General features: G+C 43.7%; 1 protein-coding gene across 3 annotated transcripts in view; it reads left to right on the forward strand.

The window, feature by feature from the left end:
• PRRT3 (proline rich transmembrane protein 3) overlaps positions 1 to 19,352 on the forward strand; it is a 116,996-nt gene that overhangs the window by 23,033 nt on the left and 74,611 nt on the right. Inside the window, exon 1 of one of the 3 annotated variants that reach the window (XM_073591960.1) lies at positions 3,939 to 6,119. The exons of 1 other annotated variant lie outside the window; for it this stretch is intronic. The gene's annotated coding sequence lies outside the window, so the exon portion shown is untranslated. Of the gene's footprint in view, positions 1 to 3,938; positions 6,120 to 19,352 lie in introns of those variants that run through there. One more of the 3 variants, XM_073591962.1, reaches the window with a different exon arrangement.

The raw sequence follows: 19,352 nt of genomic DNA on the forward strand, positions 1-19,352 counted from the left end.
TAAAATATTTACAAAAACGTGAGGGGGTGTACTTACGTTTGTGAGATACTATATATATATATATATATATATATATATATATATATATATATATATATATATATATATATATACATAATTATTATTTATTTATTGTGTTCTTTCTATCATTATTCACTATTTTACATTCATATTGTAGCTACCACTATCCAGTATGTCAAACAAATTTATATCAGTTTGAACCATTTTCTAATCATACTATGTTTGGATTATTTGATTACCAACATTAGGCACCGTTTACAATTGAGATGTGATTATGAGGCTTTATGAATCCTATATTTGTATCTTTGTAGCCCAAATACTTAAATTGCGTTGGATTTATGATAACGTCTTTTATCTTTGGAATATATTTCTATCTGGACCATTAGAATTTATTAATCTAGGTTCACATCAATGCGTGTCAGGAATGGGTGCAAAATCACGCACTTTCTCATCACGCACAGAAACGTGTTGCCCTTTCATAAGTTGACGTGTGGCGGTGGCATTAATTGTTGGTGGCACCCACACACATCTGCAAATGCGTGCGTTTACACACACCAAAAAGCATGGTGCCGCAGCACCACGCCATCCAGTGTGGTGCGTTTTTAGAAAAAGTCACAGACTTCTTTTACACATTTCTCTCACGTAGCCCATTGAAATGGATGGGCTGCTCTACAGGCAATGCGTGGAAATGTGCAGAAAATTGGTGGATATGCACCTACTAAGCTAGGTCGCACCTGTAAGTTTGAACCAAGTGAAAAGTGAAACCAGTCCAGGACCCAATGGTCCCCCTGGAACCTGCACCTGTTAAAAAACATCAGCAGTAGAAGCTCCCATATATCTCTCTTTACAAGCTAACTTTAACTGAAGGTTGCAATATGGTAGAGTATCTTCCCAATAGGTGTGCAGGCTTCTATTGTTGATGGGGCTACCATTCGATTAAACTTTGTTCTGTGCAATGGCTAGCTTGTCCATCTTCATCAAACTATTTTCTTCTTGAGCCAAGCTCTATTTACTGATGGCTCTGAACTTTTCTGGGATTGTTATTTTTAATACCACTGGGTGTGGTCAAAAAGAAAAGTCAAAGTCCTATAGCTTTCACTTTCCTGTTATGCACGGAGTTCTCCTTTAACTGACGCAGATCTCTAAGAAAGTGAATTCTTTGCAGACCTTGGAATAATGGTCACATGTTTTACTGCTAATACAAGTTAAATAAACCGCTTGTGCAAGCTGGGGGTGTTTTCTTTTCCAGGGAGGGTTAGAATTCAGGAGGATAGAGATGTTTCTGAACCTCCAGAAACCAAAACAAACACGGCTCACATCAAGGGCCCGGGCGCGACGAGTGAAGCCCTAATTATCTTTAGCCAGGGCAGTCATGCGTACGAAGTGCAGACATGGTGGGCCTCATGTATACAGTGCCAGCCCCACCGACAAGCCGGCTTCCCTACCAACAGCCAACCAAAAATCGAGAGTTTTCACTTTGCTGAAATAAATATGTTTTTTGTTGTCTTTATAGCTGCAATGGCCTTTAAATGGTTTGTGGGGGGTAAGAAAGCTCCCTTTAAGTATCCCGAATCTTCAGCCTTCTCATTAGCTACAAACAAGACTGTAGCTATTGTAATAAATGTAGCATGTTTGCTGCCTTGCCCACTTGTTTTCCATGTTTTGTACTATTGCCCATTTCTTGACCGTGTATTGTAACAATCGCCCTCTTAGTCTGTGTACTATATTAAAGTACATTAACTGATACCTATCTAATAGCTAGACAGAGGGAGGTGGTTCATATCAGGACTGTCCTCCTAAAAGACAGAGAATAGTTGAGGATGGACAGAGAAAGTTGGACTCATATCAGGTCTGTTCTTCTAAATGAGGACAATAGTGGAGGCTAGACAGTAGGAATTGAGTTCATATCCAGGACTATCTTTCTAAAACAGGGACAATAGTGGAGCCTGAACAGAGTGAGCTGGGTTCATATCAGAAACTGTCCTTTTTACAAGATGAGGAATAGTGGAGGCTGGACAGAAGGAGCTGGATTCATATTATGGACTGTCCTTCTTAAAGACTGACAATAGGGGAGGCTAGAAAGAGAGAATTGAGCTCACAACAAGGACGGTCCTTGTAAAAGAGAAAGAATAGTGGAGGCTGGTCAAAAAGAGTTGGGTTCATATAAGGGACTGTCCTAAAAGATAGAGAATAGTGGAGGCTGGACAGAAGGAGTTCGGGTCATATTAGGGACTGTACTTCTTAAAGGGGGACATTAGTGTAGACTAGAAAGAGAGAGTTATGCCGCGTACACACGGTCAGGCTTGCCAACGGGCTAAGCTACGTCGGCATTTCCGACGGAAAGATTTAGAACATGTTCTATATCTAAGTCCGTCGGATATACTGACAGAAAAAGTCCGATGGGGCATACACACGGTCGTAATGTCCGATCAAGAGCTCCCATCGGACTTTTTCTGCCGGAAAGTCTGACCGTGTGTACACGGCATTAGGCTCATACCAAGGACAATCCTTGTAAAAGAGAAAGAATAGTGGAGGCTGAACAAAGGCAGTTGGGTTCAAATTAGGGACTGTTCTTCTACAAGAGTGGCTATCGTTAACGCTAGACAGAGAGAGCTGGGCTCACCTTAGGGACTTTCATTCTAAAAAAGGGACGATAGTGCAGGCTGTACAGAGGAAGCTTGTTTCATATCAGAGATGGTGTATCTAAAAGTGAAAAAAAAGTGGAGCCTGGATGGAGGGAGTTGGGTTTATATCAGGGACTGTCCTTCAAAAACAGCGACAATTGTGTAGACTAGACAGAGGGAGATGGCGCATATCAAGGACTGTCCTAAAAGAAGGGCAAAAAAGTAAAGACAGTCTTTCCAAAAGAAAGAGAATATTGGAGACTAGGTAGAGGAAGCCTGGCTTATATCATGGTCCTTCTAAAAACTAGAGAATAGTGGAGGCTAGACACAGAGAGTTGGGTTCACATAAGGGACTGTCCTTCGAAAAGAGCGACAGTAGTGTAGGCTAGACAGAGGGGGATGGGTTCATATCAAGACTGTCCTTAAAGAAGGATAAAAAAGTGAGGATGGTTCTTCTAAAAGAAGGAGAATAGTGAAGACTAGATAGAATGATCTTGGTTCATATCAGGAATGGTCTTTCTAAAAGAAAGAGAATAGTGGAGGCTAAACGAGAGTTGGGCTTATATTAGGGGTTATCCTTCTACAAGAGAGGCAATCATTTGAGGCTAGCCAGAGAGATTTTGCCTCACATCAGGGACTATCGTACTAAAAGAGGGCCAATGGTGGAGGCTGAACAGAGGGAGCTGGGTTCGTATCAGAAACTGTCTTTTTAAAAGATGAAAAATAGTGGAGGTTGGACAATGTCCTTCTCGGGGAGGGACCATAGGGGAGGCTAGAAAGAGAGAGTTGGGCTCATACCAAGGATGGTCATTCTAAAAGAGAAAGAATAGTGAAGGCTGGACAAAGGAAATTGAATTCATATTAGGGACTGTCCTTCCTAAAGAGGGACAATATTGGAGGCTAGAAATACAGAGTTGGGCTCATACCAGGGACGATCCTTCTAAAAGAGAAAGAGAAAAGTGAAGGCTGCACAGAGGGCATTGGGTTCATTGGAAAATATTTAAAACAGCGCTAGCAGCCTATATGAAGCAATATACATCCTAATACACAATGTCTGATGTATCAATGTTAAGAGAAAACAAAAACATAAAATCTAAAAGTGCTCAGGTGCTTCAGTGAAAAGTGCAATGGTGCTCCAAAACTTTTGTATCAGTGAAGCGGCTCCCCCTTTGGTGTCCCCACTCACCAAAATTATTGGATCCTCAGCTTCGCAGTCTGGGATCAAAAAGGTATTGATCAAATGATCTGGGGATATGCTGGATGGTTCCTCAGTAAAATCTTGCAGGGAGACGTTTTATCAGAGATGGTCCCTCTAAAAGAGGGACAATAATGAAGGCTGGACAGAGGGAGCTGGGTTCATATCAAGGCCTGTCATTCTGAAAGAGGGACAATAGTGGAGGTTGGACAGAGGGAGCTGGGTTCATATCAAGGGCTGTCATTCTAAAAGAGGGACAATAGTGGAGGTTGGACAGAGGGAGTTGGGTTCATATCAAGAACTGTGTTTCTAAAAGATGGACAATAGAGGTTGGACAGAGGGAGTTGGGTTTATATCAAGGGTTGTCATTCTAAAAGAGGGACAATAGTGGAGGTCGGACAAGAGGGAGTTGGGTTCATATCAAGGGCTGTCATTCTAAAAGAGGGACAATAGTGGAGGTTGGACAGAGGGAGTTGGGTTCATATTAAGGACTGTCATTCTAAAAGAGGGACAATAGTGGAGGTTGGACAGAAGGAGTTGGGTTCATATCAAGGGCTGTCATTCTAAAAGAGGGACAATAGTGGAGGTTGGACAGAGGGAGTTGGTTTCATATCAAGAACTGTCTTTCTAAAAGAGGGACAATAGCGGAGGTTGGACAGAGGGAGTTGGGTTCATATTAAGGACTGTCATTCTAAAAGAGGGACAATAGTGGAGGTTTGACAGAAGGAGTTGGGTTCATATCAAGGGCTGTCATTCTAAAAGAGGGACAATAGTGGAGGTTGGACAGAGGGAGTTGGTTTCATATCAAGAACTGTCTTTCTAAAAGAGGGACAATAGCGGAGGTTGGACAGAGGGAGTTGGGTTCATATTAAGGACTGTCATTCTAAAAGAGGGACAATAGTGGAGGTTGGACAGAAGGAGTTGGGTTCATATCAAGGGATGTCATTCTAAAAGGGACAATAGTGGAGGTTGGACAGAGGGAGTTGGGTTCATCTTAAGGACTGTCATTCTAAAAGAGGGACAATAGAGGTTGGACAGAGGGAGCTGGGTTCATATCAAGGGCTGTCATTCTAAAAGAGGGACAATAGTGGAGGTTGGACAGAGGGAGCTGGGTTCATATCAAGGGCTGTCATTCTAAAAGAGGGACAATAGTGGAGGTTGGACAGAGGGAGCTGGGTTCATATCAAGGGCTATCATTCTCAAAGAGGGACAATAGAGTGGGTTGGACAGAGGAAGTTGGGTTCATATAAAGGGCTGTCATTCTCAAAGAAGGACAATAGTGGAGGTTGGACAGAGGGAGCTGGGTTCATATCAAGGGCTATCATTCTCAAAGAGGGACAATAGAGTGGGTTGGACAGAGGAAGTTGGGTTCATATAAAGGGCTGTCATTCTAAAAGAGGGACAATAGTGGAGGTTGGACTGAAGGAGTTGGGTTCATATTAAGGACTGTCCTTATAAAAGAGGGACAATAGTGGAGGCTGGACAGAGGGAGCTAGGTTCATATTAGAAACTGTCCTTTTAAAAGATGAAGAATAGTGGAGGCTGGACAGTAGGAGCTGGGTTCATATGAAGGACTGTCCTTCAAAAAGAGGGACAATAGTGGAGGCTGAACAGTGAGTTCATATGATAAACTGTCCTTTTAAAAGATGAAAGAAAAGTGAAGGCTATACAGAAGGAGCTGGGTTCATATCAAAGACTGTCCATTTAAAAGAGGGACAATAGTGAAGGCTGGACAGGGGGAGTTTGGTTCATATCAGGGTCTGTTCTAAAAGAGGGACAGTTGGGTGGAATACATGACAGCTAAAGTGTTTAGACACTTTGTAGCCAACTAAAAAAAAAAAAAAAGCGAAAGACCAACATTATTGGAGTGACGACAGCAGAAACTTCTCCCGGTGGGGAGGGAGTTAAACGGCAGAGCGTGTCACTTAGAATAATTAGCTAGAGAAGGGAATAGTACAACCGCCAATAAAGGAATATAAGACAATTCTGCCTTTGTCGGGATCCCAGTTCTGCCCCAGGAAAGGAATGCGTAGGGAATGTATGCATATGAATGTAAGATGTATGATCTCCTCAGCTGAATTCTATTAGCTGGGTCTGAACATCCCCCCGCAGCAGAACGCGTGCAGCGCGCAGGAAGATGCTGTGCTGGGGAGGAATTGCAGGGACGTTGCTAAGGTGAACTCAGCATCAGCAGCACCGAAGGGCCCCACCGCACACACGTGCCCACCGCAGACAGCTGCATCCAAACCCCTGCAGCCCAGCGAAGCCCTGCAAAAGATGTAAGTGCCCGCAATACACATTGCTGATCCCTCGCTTCCCCCGCCACGCAATCATTTCACCTTTTTCTTGCATGCAGCAAAGACCTTCAAGAATGGCAGTTTTTCTAGCCTAGTTAACTGTCATGACAGCTGGGAAAACCTAAGGGGATGCTTCTTGCCGCATTTCATGTCCAATATTATAACATGCCAATGGGACGGGAGATTATAAATGGATTGCGTTTAACCCCTGTAGTGCCAGATCTGCAGCAGATGTGCCCGGCAAGGATCAGTGGTTGGAGGTTAATCAGGCTCTGTAGTGCTGCATCATGAATGGTATAGGTTGTGGGTGGAAGACGGGAGATTCGGCAGCAGGTCTCGGCTGTCCTGGACCTGCCACGGTGGTGTCAGCATTGCAGGGAAGGCTGTCATGCAGCGACTGCTCTGCCATGCTGTGTCATGCGTTGGGCGATCAGCCTGGGCATGCTGGCACTGCAGACCACGTCAGTGTCATTATGCAATCATCAAGGTGACTGCGTCATTTTTCGGCCCACCTTGATCTGCAAGCTTGCTAAACATCCGGGCATTTAAAAAGCAACCTGCTTTTCTTTTCTTTTTTTTTTCTTTTTTTTTTTTTTTGGTGATGGCAACTTTTTACCATCTACAGCAAGAGAGGAACAATGACGTCATTTGTGGCTGTAAAAAAATGTGCTTTGCCTACACATCGCCTCCGGAAGATTTAACCCCCTCCCTTCATGGCCAGGGCATTTTTTTGCGATACGGCACTGCGTTACTTCAACTAACAATTGCGCGGGCGTGCGACTCTGTACCCAAATAAAATAAATGCCCTTTTTTTCCCCACAAATAGAGCTATCTTTTGGTGGTATTTGATCACCTCTGTGTTTTTTTATTTTTTGCACTATAAACAAAAAATTTGAAAAAAAATACTTTTTGCTCTAAAACATATCCAATAAAAAAATAAAAAATACAAATTTAATTTCTTCATCAATTTAGGCCAATATGTATTCTGCTACATGTTTTTTGGTAAAAAAAAAAAATTCCAATAAGTGTATATTGATTGGTTTGTGCAAAAGTTATTCTACAAACTATGGGCATTTTTTTTTTTTACTAGTAATGGCGGCAATCAGCAACTTATAGAAGGACTGCGACATTGCAGTGGACAAATCGCACACTAACTTACACTTTTGACACTTTTTTGGGGACCAGTGACACTAATACTGTGATCAGTGCTAAAAATATGCACTGTCACTGTACTAATGACACTGGCAGGGAAGAGGTTAACAACAGGGGCGAACAAAGGGTTAAAAGTGTGCCTAGCTAATGTTACAGTGTAGTGGGGGAGGTGCTTTTAGGGAAGGGAAGGCATGGATTGGTGCGCTTGCTTTACAGAGACACAGGATCCCTGTCTTCTGTACTGATAGAATGACAATCTACCTTGTTTACCAGGGATGTGCAATCAGAGCCTCACCTGTAATGAACATTAAACAAAAAAACAATTGACTTTGAGGGTCGTAGCTCGGTGACCTGGGGTCACAGAGACCTCAAATTTGGTGGGTAGGTAACTGAAGTCCTACCCCACCACTGGTCAAAATGGGGGTCCTATCATCTATGTTTCCAGTAATATGGGCTCCTTGCACAGCCTGTCAGAAGCCACATACAGAGCGGTCAGTTTAAATGCAAGCTGCCACACTCTGTTTGCAGAAGTGTGAGAGGATGAGCTCAAAGTGCCTCTAACTTCTTGTCAGAGCCACTGAGCTCAATGGACAGCTTGGAGCCTTGGACCAATGGTAAAGCACCATTGCCCCAAACTGTCTAATAAAAATGCTGCAGTGGAAGCTATCCTCTCACTGCAGTGTCATAGTGTATATATACACATGAGTCTGTGCAGCACGGCCACCCTGTGATCCAGCTGCTTATTCCCCATTCACCTCTGAGCGTTGTGCGGATGCACACAAAAAGTACGCATTTTCACGCACGTTCAGGGAATCTGAAAAAGACGTGTGTGACGCTTGTGGTGCCTCTCACTGTTAATGGCGCCCCAAACATGGCAAGCAGATGTACATCTTCGTGCAAAATCAAATTGTTCGACAAATGCGTCCAAACACGTGGTTAAAAAAAACTAATTTTTTTTTTTTCAAAATTTCAAGGGGTACGAATACTTTTTCAAGACACTATATAGATATATATATAGATATAGATCTATATCTATATATATAAAGATATATAGCTATTTATATCTATATCTATATATAGATATTTATATCTATATATAGATAGATTTATCTATCTATATATATATATCTATATCTATATATAGATATATAAATAGATCTATATATAGATATAGATATATATCTATATCTATATATAGATCTATTTCTATATCTATATATAGATCTATATATATATATATATTATTTTTTTTTCTAATACCCAAAGTAATCTGAGTGCTCACATGACCTTGGGTACTAATAGAGCCATTCAGGATGTCCTTATCTAATGGGGCGTACACACGGTCGGACTTTTCAGCTACAAAAGTCCGACAGCCTGTCCGACAGACTTTCGACGGACTTTCGACGGACTTGCGGCGGACTTTCTAATGAACAGACTTGCCTACACACGATCACACAAAAGTCCGTCGAATTCTTACGTGATGACGTACACCGGACTAAAATAAGGAAGTTGATAGCCAGTAGCCAATAGCTGCCCTAGCGTGGGTTTTTGTCCGTCAGACTAGCATACAGACGAGCAGATTTTTCGACCGGACTCGAGTCCGTCGGAAAGATTTGAAGCATGTTTCAAATCTAAAGTCCGTCGGATTTGAAGCTGAAAAAGTCAGTTGAAAGTCCGGAGAAGCCCACACACGATCGGATTACCAGCCAGCTTTAGTCCGTCAGCGTCCGTTGGACTTTTGTAGACGAAAAGTCCGACCGTGTGTACGCGGCATTAGGTGTAAGCAGCATGTTGGAGAAGAATAGGAGACAGATATTACTTTCCTGCATGAAAGATGAGATGTGCAGCTGACATTTCACGCTTCACATGTGACACGAGAATTTTTGGATCATTATCTGCCACCTTGTGGGAAAATTTTGGGGGGGGGGGGGGTGCACTTTGCAGCGACGGGTTGCAGACTTTTTCCTCCAGGCGGGAAATACAGATCAATGCAGAGACCACATTCTGTCTGTCCAATGCCGGGAAATTGCGGTTTGTGATGATCAATACACATATAGGATTATTTAATAAAGGGCAATGGTGCTCAGGCCCAGCAGCCAATCACGAAGCACCTGCAGTGGAACAGTGTAGTTGGGATAGTGAAAGTTTATTGATTGTTGCGGATTGCTATCTACTATGATCTACTTACAATATTTAATTATAGGAAGTCTGTTAGGACAGCAGTTACCTATCATAGCTGGCCTGGATGCTACCATTACCCATTTACAGTATAGTATGTGGTTCCAGGTCCAGGGCAGAGCAGATCTGTGATACCCCAGGGACAGCGACACATGCCTGTTCTGGAATTGGGATTGCCCGTCGGTAGCACACAGTAACAAGGTGAAGGCCATACTGACAGGTCCCCTTTTAACCACTTTACCCCCCCCAGGGCAATTTTATACATTTTTCACACACATGTTAAAATCTGCATTTTTTGCTAGAAGATTACTTAGAACCCTCAAACAATTAATATTTAACCTGAAAGTAAAGCCCATGGAGAATAAAATGGTGGAAGTTGCAATTTTTTTTATGTTGCATGATATTAGTGCAGCTGTTTATCAACCACATATTTTCAGGGAAAAAATGGGTTTTAGTGCACACAAACAAATCATTCTCTATAACGTAAAAATGCCTAAAAACGTCAAACGCGTCTAAACGCGACGTTTGGACGCGGTTTTTTTTTTTTTTGGCGTTTTTTTTCGTTTTTACAACTCGTTTTTACTGCTCCTGGAAGCACAGGCTGGCTGTTTTTAATTACCACCACTAAACGCTTATGCCTCCAAACACTTCTGACAGTTTGTGTGCATGGACACAATGGGGTTGATTTACTAAAGGGAAATCCACTCTGCACTACAAGTGCACTTGAAGTTGCACTTGTAAGTGCAGTCGCTGTAGATCGCTGTAGATCTGAGGGGAAGCTCTGAAATTAGGGGAAGCTCTGCTGATTTTATCATCCAATCATGTGCAAGCAAAAATTCTGTTTTTTATTTTCCTTGCATGTCCCTCTCAGATCTACAGCGACTGCACTTGAAAGTGCACTTTTAGTGCACTTACAAGTGCAGTTGCAGTGCACTTGTAGTGCAAAGTGGATTTGCCTTTCGTAAATAACCCCCATAGGCTAACATGGAGGGGCTTTTAGGGGCAGTAGAGGCAAAAACGTCAGATGCCGCTAACAGCAGCTGTAAAAACGTCCTGTGTGCATGAGCCCTAAGGCTTGACATGTTTGGTATCTCTTTACTCAGTGCAAACTCATCTTTTCGATTTTACCAAAACATTGAGTAATATGTGGCGTTGATGTGAACTAAAATAAAATTTAGTGTATTTTTTTACAGATAGTTTGCATTTGATAAAAAAATTTAAAAAAAAACATTTAAATAAAATTTATTTTAAATTGTAGGCACCACTATTTTATTTTCTATTCTCTGTAACTACCACGATTTTATTTTCTCTACTTTCACAAAAGATATAATGTTTGGGTTTTTTAACTAATCTTCCGGCCTAAAATTTTGAAAAAACCTGCAAAAACGTCTTTGGCAGCGAAAGCGTTAAAGGAGCAATCCTCGCGCATGTACGTTCTGGATAATTGAACTGCCGTGTTTTGTGTACAACTGCCTTACTGTCCAAATTCTTACTTTGAACTGACAACCGCAATATTTACTCTTCATTAAAAAAAAAACAAGAAAATCCCTAGAAGACGTTGTCATGCCCGGGCCCTTTAAATTACACAAAAAATATATTCTGTGCGTTGCTGTTAGACATTTTCCCTCGCTTCCTGTCTGATCAAACGTTGTCAGCGTGACAGGAAGTGAGGGGGAATCTCTCCACCAAGTAAAACCCAACAGGGGTTCTAGCACCTCCATCACTCTATCCAAAACTAATAACAGCTTAAAGTGTTTGTTCCCCCAGCATTTCATATTCTTGATATATGTGCCTCCTGTACCATGCACTTGTATGAGAAAGCTTCCTGCCAGTCCCTCTGCTTTCCTATTAAAAACTGACCACACTAAGCAGGGCAGCATACCATTGTCAGTTCTCTAGCTGTGCTGGAAGCTCCGTGTACTCACCTCCAATGATCAGACTTATCCTGACAAGCCCCCTCTGCACAGACGTTCACTGGGAAGCTCAGTGTGCTGCTGCTGCTTTTCCTCCCCCAGCTCTTATGCAGTTGAGAACAGAGGGAATGTGATCACTTATAAAAAAGGGGAAAAAAGGGATTTATAATTGTTTTTTTTTCATCTATACACAAATGTTTTGTCTTTAATTTCAGTTTTAAACTGAATGGGTTGTTTTTCAAGGTGATCGTTTACAATCACTTTAAATACACATTTTTGCACATTTATTTTAACAACGTAGTGAGAATTCCCTTTGTTCTTGTAAGTTATCATTGGAATAAATTGTGGGGATAGAATCAACAAGGAGCAACCGCCAGCCCCCCTTTCTCCTAAAATGTTTCCCTCCATCCAGTTTTTGTAAAGCAGCCGCAGCCCGCATCCGTCACCACCCTATCATAACATCCTCCCCATTATTACCCAGAACAGCACTGCTAATGACCCGATAATACGCCCGTGTCCCCGGACTGAACTGCTGCAAGTTGGTGGTCGCCTCAGTCCAGGTCTGCGCCGACTGTTATTTCTGCCCCGGTTCCAGGCCTGCCTGTTAAAATAACATGGATTGTTAGCGACAAACCGCGCACCAGATGGTACAGTCTGTGAAAACCGAGATGGGAATGGAGCGCCTTACCTTTATGTGACTTCCTAAAGGCCGACACCTACAGCTAAACATCATAAATCATCTTCACATTGCGGCACGGCTCACGTTGATAGTTCTTGGTAGATGTTGGAAAGTAATTCTATAGGACTGTTTTCTTTGTCCCCCTGGGACTCTACTGGTGAGATATCTGTACCCCTGCTATGCCCATTATCAGGGGTTTCCACCAGGGCTTTTTTTCTCAAAGAATAGGTGCTGGAACTACTCCTTTTTGATTCACTTCTTCTTCACTTCTCCGGCCCCTACCCACCTCTGAGCAACATCCCTTGGTTCCACCCCCTACCCACCTCTGAGCAACATCCCTTGGTTCCACCCCCTACCCACCTCTGAGCAACACCCTTTGGTTCCACCCCCTACCCACCTCTAAGAAACACCCCTTGGTTCCACCCCTACCCACCTCTAAGCAACATCCCTTGGTTCCACCCCCTAGCCACCTCTAAGCAACATCTCTTGGTTCCACCCCCTACCCACCTCTAAGCAACATCCCTTGGTTCCACCCCCTATGCACCTCTAAGCAACATCCCTTGGTTCCACCCTCTATGCACCTCTAAGCAACATCTCTTGGTTCCACCCCCTACCCACCTCTAAGCAACATCCCTTGGTTCCACCCCCTACCCACCTCTGAGCAACATCCCTTGGTTCCTCCCCTACCCACCTCTGAGCAACATCCCTTGGTTCCACCCCCTACCCACCTCTAAGCAACATCCCTTGGTTCCACCCCCTAGCCACCTCTAAGCAACATCCCTTGGTTCCACCCCCTAGCCACCTCTAAGCAACATCTCTTGGTTCCACCCCCTACCCACCTCTAAGCAACATCCCTTGGTTCCACCCCCTATGCACCTCTAAGCAACATCTCTTGGTTCCACCCCCTACCCACCTCTAAGCAACATCCCTTGGTTCCACCCCCTACCCACCTCTGAGCAACATCCCTTGATTCCACCCCTACCTACCTCTGAGCAACATCCCTTGGTTCCACCCCCTACCCACCTCTAAGCAACATCCCTTGATTCCACCCCCTACACACCTCTAAGCAACATCCCTTAGTTTCACCCCCTACCCACCTCCCAGGACCGCCCCTTATAGTGAATACAGAAGCAAGTTTTATTTTTTATTTTTGTATGGAATTTGTTAATAATACCAACAAAAACAGTAAAGTAGACCCCCTGCAGCCAGCAACAATAGATTCCTCCAGCAACAACAGCCCCCCCCCCCCCCAGCAACAATGGAACCCAACAAAAATAGACCCCAGCAGCAATCACAGATTTTCCAGCATAAGACTAGCATCAATAGACTCTCCAGCATCCAGCAATAATAGACCACTACCTCAAAAGTAGATCCCCTCCAGCAACATAAGCCCAACCAACAACAATAGTTCCCCCACCAACAACAGGAGACCACCCCAGCAACAATAGACTACCATGCAAAATAGATGCCCTCTAGCAACAATAGATCCCCAAACAGCCAGCAACAATAGACCCCTCTCTCAACAGTAGATCCCTCCAGCAACAACTGACCCCAACTTAATCCCCCCTCCAGCAACAAAAGATCTCCGACCAGCAACAATAATAGACCTCCGCCATGCAAAAATAGATCCCCATCAGGAACAATAGATCCCCAGCAGTCAGCATCAATAGACCCTCCAGCACACCCCAGCACCCCTTGCCATTACATACATTTGGGGCTGGAGGTGCCGACCTGCATTCCCGCTGAAAAAAAGCCCTGGTTCCCACTGTCTCTATGCTAAGTGCCCAGGTTTGTACACTGCTGTGGCCATTATGAAGGGTTTCCGATGTCCCTGAGCTAAGTTCCCGGGTCTGTAAACCATCAGTGGCAATTTTTAGGGGTTCCACCACCCTTACATTAAGTTCCCGGGTCTGCATACCAGCTGTAAAGACACAAAAAGGAAGGGTGCGCACCGGCTCCTAGTGCAATAAATGGATAAAACACAAGTAAAGTTGCACTCACAATTGTAGGCCTACAATTGTGAGTGCAACATTACTTGTATTTTATCTATTTAATAAAGGTTACTGCACTAGGAGCCGGTGCGCTCTCTTCCTTTTTGTGTCTTTTCCGTTGCCGGTGTCCCACTGGTTTCCGAGAGCAGCAAGACTCCCCCGGATTCAGTCTTCCAATTGTTATTAATTGCTTATCTATGGTCTGGCAAAGCAGGTTACTTTTTGGCAGTAGCGTATGTTATTAGTGTAGCACCCTGATATTTAGGCAGGGTGGCTATTAAATTTATCTGCCAAGTGATAGTTGCCTTGGCCAATTGATAGGAGAGCAATTGATTTCACCCTAATTCTGGAATTGCTGCACTTCTCTCTTCTGTCACTAGATGGCCGGGTATCTGGTGGCATTAGGCAATACAAGGGCATTGCAAGGATAGATTAAGAATGAATGGGGCGTCTCAGCCAATGGGCAGGGCTTTTCTTGGGTCCCTTGGTCTGTTGGGAGAGCCTATTTATTTGGGTGAGGTCAGGTGATCGGGGGTTCTGTGCCACCTGAACGGCTGCCTGGCTGGACATGTCGTATTGCTCCGGGCTGCTATGCCAGAAGCCTAAGGCCTATCCCGGGGACATCTGGGACAGCTAGGCTATCTGAGGGCCTATCCAGAAATAGTGCAGGGTTGGGACTCCGGTCTTGTAGTCTAACAAGAAGTAACGGTTGTGCCGGCCAGGGAACCAGTCATGGTCAGAGGTAGAAGGAAAGCTGTTGCCACTAAGGGACCTTCCACCTTGCTACCGGAGACCATTATGAGTAAGCTGAGGCCAGAACCAGAGCAGACTTCTCGCCAACCAGGAACGGTGAAGAAGTGGGAAAACTTCAGCAAGTTCCAAGTCAGGGATCCAGCGAGAACGCAGAGGTGACGCTTGTAGAGTGCCAAGCCAGAGACCTAACGTGTCAGGGGGGGTGAAGCTTGAGGAGTATCTGTGAGTGCCAAGCCAGGGATCCAGCGGTGAAGCGGGGGTGACTCTTGAGGAAGATATTGAGTGCTAGATTGGAAGAGCTCAGGGGATCCAGTGGCAGTGGATCAGTAAGTCTAGTGAAAGACTGAGAGCTCAATAAAGTGAAGTTCTACAATAGGAGATTGTAGATGTGAAAGAGTTCATTGCAACCTTTGTTAGAAACTGTTACAAGACTGTTGCCATAGGAGACAGCATCCCTACTCATGCAGATGTAGTGTCTGGCTAGATACCTTTCCCTGCATGGCTGTCTGCCTACAGAAATCTTGGAGTCTGCCAATTAACATTGAATCTACTTGAGGGTGTCCTGGCCCTAACCCTCTCTCCCACAGTTCTGTTTAAGAGACAATAAATCTCTTTGCATTCAAGAAGTGTCTGGTGCCCATCAATCCACCTTGCATTACACCCACCATGCCTCGTAACCCACTCTACACAGAACGATGTCAGCTGTCCCTAACTCTGGATGTCACCATCTGGCCTAGAGAGACCCTGGACTTGGCTACATTAGCATATTATGTCTGCATATCAGCTGTGCCCATTATGAGGGGTTCGCACCATCCCTGCACTGAGTTCCTGGGTCTGTGTACCAGCTGTGCCTATTATAAGGAGTTCCCACCATCTCTCTGCTGAGTTCCTAGGTTTGTACACCTGCTGTGCCCATTCAAAGGGGTTCCCACCATACCTGCACTTAGTTCCCAAGTCTGTAAACCATCAGTGCCAATTTTTAGGGGTTCCATCATCCCTGCATTGAGTTCCCGGGTCTATACACCAGCTGTGCCCATTATGAGGGGTTCCACCATCCTTTCATTGAGTTCCCAGGTCTGCATACCTGCTGTGCCCATTATTAGGGGTTCCCACCATCCCTGCATTCAGCTTCCCGGGGTCTGTACATTTGTTGTGCCCATTATGGGGGTTCTCACCATCCCTGTACTGAGTTCCCGAGTCTCTACACTTTTTGTGCCTATTATGAGGGGTTCCCACCATCCTTGCGCTGAGTTCCTGGGTCTCTACACTTTTTCTGCCCATTATGAGGGGCTGCCAGCCTGCCACCATCCCTGTACTGGGTTCCCGGGTCTGTACACAAGCTGTGCCCAATATGAGGCATTTCCACCATTCCTTGCACTGAGTTCCCTAGACCAGCTTTGCCCATTATGAGGGGTTCCTACCATCCTTGCCCTGAATTCCTGGGTCTTTTACATCTGCTGTGCTCATTATGAGGAGCTCACCGTCCTTGCACTTAGTTCCTGAGTCTGTCCACCTTTTGTGCCCATTATGAGGGGCACCTACCGTCCCTGCATGGTGTTTCTAAGTCTGTACACCAGTTGTGCCCATTATGAATTTTTGCTTTTAAGTGTCCTGGATGGGAAAAGTTCAGATTCCCTTTAAGTGTAATGAGTCAGCGCCATTAAACCTCTAACAAGGCACTGAACTTGACATACTGTAATCTTGTTAGTTAGCTCAGGGTAAATTGTTCTGTGTACTTTCTATTTTCAGCCCTGCCTGGCTTCCTATGGTTTTCAACAACCGCACAGACGCACGCATGCACAACCGACATCAAAACACTTGTGTGCATTCAATGCTCTGCCTGCCTACAATCACATCCTTATTATTCCAAATATTTGACTATTAAAGAGTTTTTGATCATTTTGCATGACTGACAGCGCATCGTACATCCGCTAATCAAATCTGTAACCGTAATCAGGAGAGGACAGCGCTGGAAGTGACAGTTGGCAGTTGATGGAAAGCCTTTTGTGCTGCAATTTATATTCCGTCACTGTAAACAACATTATACTGATTTTGTGTTTTAAAAGCACAATCTAAACTAAAAAAAAAATTTAAAAAAATTAAAAGCATTTACTTATTTAATATAGGTACTTACAGAGCACCATCAAATCAATTTACACATTACTTTACATACTGCACATTCACATCAGTCCCCACCCTCAAGGAGATTATAATATAAGGTCCCTAACTCACATACACACACATATTAGCATACCTCCCAACTTTTTGAGATGGGAATGAGGGACACCTATCAGCAAAAGTATGCAGACATAGGACACACCCCTTGTCACGCCCCCTTAAAGGAGAATTGTACAAAAAAATAAAAGATTGGTTCAACCCACAAGGGCTTACTATTCCTTTATATTGACTTTTGGAATTTACAAATGCAGCAATTTAGAAATTGAAAGGTTTAGCACTGGAAAACACTTTTTGATAGATAAAAAGAGCATTTTATATACATCTCTATAGATCAGACCAAAACGAGGAGGAATGAGGGACAGAGGGACATTGCTCCAAATCACGGACAGTCCCTCAAAATTAGGGACAGTTGGGAGCTATGTATTAGGGCCAATTTAGACAGAATGCAATTAACCTACCAGCATGTCTTTGGAGTGTGGGAGGAAACCGGAGTACCCGGGGGAAACCCACGCAGGCACAGGGAGAACATGAAACTCCAGGCAGGTAGTGTCGTGGTCGGGATTCAGACCAATGACCCTAGTGCTGCCAGTCAGAAGTGCTAACCACTTGGTCACTGTGCTATAACCGCTTGACTTCCTGAAGATTTACCCCCCCCTTCATGACCAGGCCATTTTTTGCGATATGGCACTGCGTTACTTTACCTCGCAATTGCGTGGTAGTGCGACGCTGTACCCAAATAAAAATAGTGTTCTTTTAGAGCTTTCTTTTGGTGATATTTGATCACCTCTGCGTTTTTGTTTTTTTGCGCTATAAACAAAAAACGACCGACAATTTAAAAAAAAACAATGTTTTTTTTACGTTCAGCTATAAAACATATCAAATAAAAAAAAATGTAAAAAATCCAATTTCTTCATCAATTTAGGCCAATATATATTCTGCTACATATTTCTGGTAAATAAAATCCCTATAAGCGTATATTGATTGGTTTGTGCAAAAGTTATAGCGTCTACAAACTATGGGATATTTTTATTCATTTTTTACTAGTAATGGCGACGATCAGCGACTTATAGCAGGACTGCGACACTGCGGCGGACATTTGGACGCTAAACGACACTTTTGACACTTTTTGGTGACCAGTGACACTAATACAGTGATCAGAGCTAAAAATATGCACTGCCACTGTACTAATGACACTGGCTGGGAAGGGGTTAACATCAGGGTTTACAGGAACAGAGGATCCATGCCTTCCCTACTGACAGAATGGCGATCTGCCTTGTTTAGATAGACAGATCGTCGTTCTGGCTCCTTCCTGATCGGCAGGTGCCGGTGGATATCTAGTCCACGGTACCTGCAGCTCAGAGCATGCATGCACACCCCAGACCCAGAAGTGCAGGAACACGTACTAGGTAGGTGATCCTGCGCAGGAGAGTCGCCTTGCCGCCGTATATGTATTTAAGTTATACGGTCGGTGAGCGGTTAACTGCAGCAGAGAAAGATCCAGACAGGGCTATTCTGTGTTGCAAAGCTGTAAAAAGCTCAGAACTGGGTAGACAGAATTTCAAATGTATTCAAATTTAAGTAAAACAGCTCCTCCTCACTCATCCATGGATTTCATCTGTATATTTAGTTGTTTGCTGGGAGTTAAGTGGGCGGCTGGTTTTCCCTGTTCAAAGCTACAAGTCCTAGTAGCAGTGGGTGCATACATAGAGCACAGTTGCTACTCTTGGCTGTGTATTCTGGGCAGCAATACAACCAGAGGGACACACAATGGAGGCCTTTATCTCTCCAGTCCTCGTAGTTAAAAAAAACCAAAAAAAACTGTCGGCCGCTCTTTTGGAAAGCTGCAGTTTCACTTAACCGTAAGTTCAATAAAAGATGACTGATGTGAAAAATTATATTGTCTAAGTCTTTTCCACCCGTCTAAGTTACTTTGCGCCACCCTGCATCTCTAACCAACCGAATCACTGGCGTGCAATTAACCTTGCTTTTATAGAAAGGCCTTCTCAAAGTCAAGTGCATTTACTGAGCCTCAGATGGGGGCAGCCGAAGGCTTTTGTTAATGTGCCCAATAGATTGTTACTTTGAAGCTTGTCTTTTTTTTTTTTTTTTTTTTGTGTTAAAGAGACACTGGATTTCCTATTCCCTTTTTAAAGTTTAGTATTACTGTGAATTAGAGCTGCACGATTCTGGCCAAAATGAGAATAATGATTTTTTTGCTTAGAATAAAATACAGTAAATACAGTGTGACATAAAATATTGCAACAACCACCATTTTATTCTCTAGGGTCTCTACTAAAAAAATATATTTAATGTTAGGGGGTTCTAAGTAATTTTCTAGCAAAAAAAAAAAAAATTTTAACTTGAAACCAAC

The sequence above is a fragment of the Aquarana catesbeiana genome, linkage group LG07 (assembly GCF_042186555.1).
Source record: "Aquarana catesbeiana isolate 2022-GZ linkage group LG07, ASM4218655v1, whole genome shotgun sequence".
Lineage (NCBI taxonomy): Eukaryota > Metazoa > Chordata > Amphibia > Anura > Ranidae > Aquarana > Aquarana catesbeiana.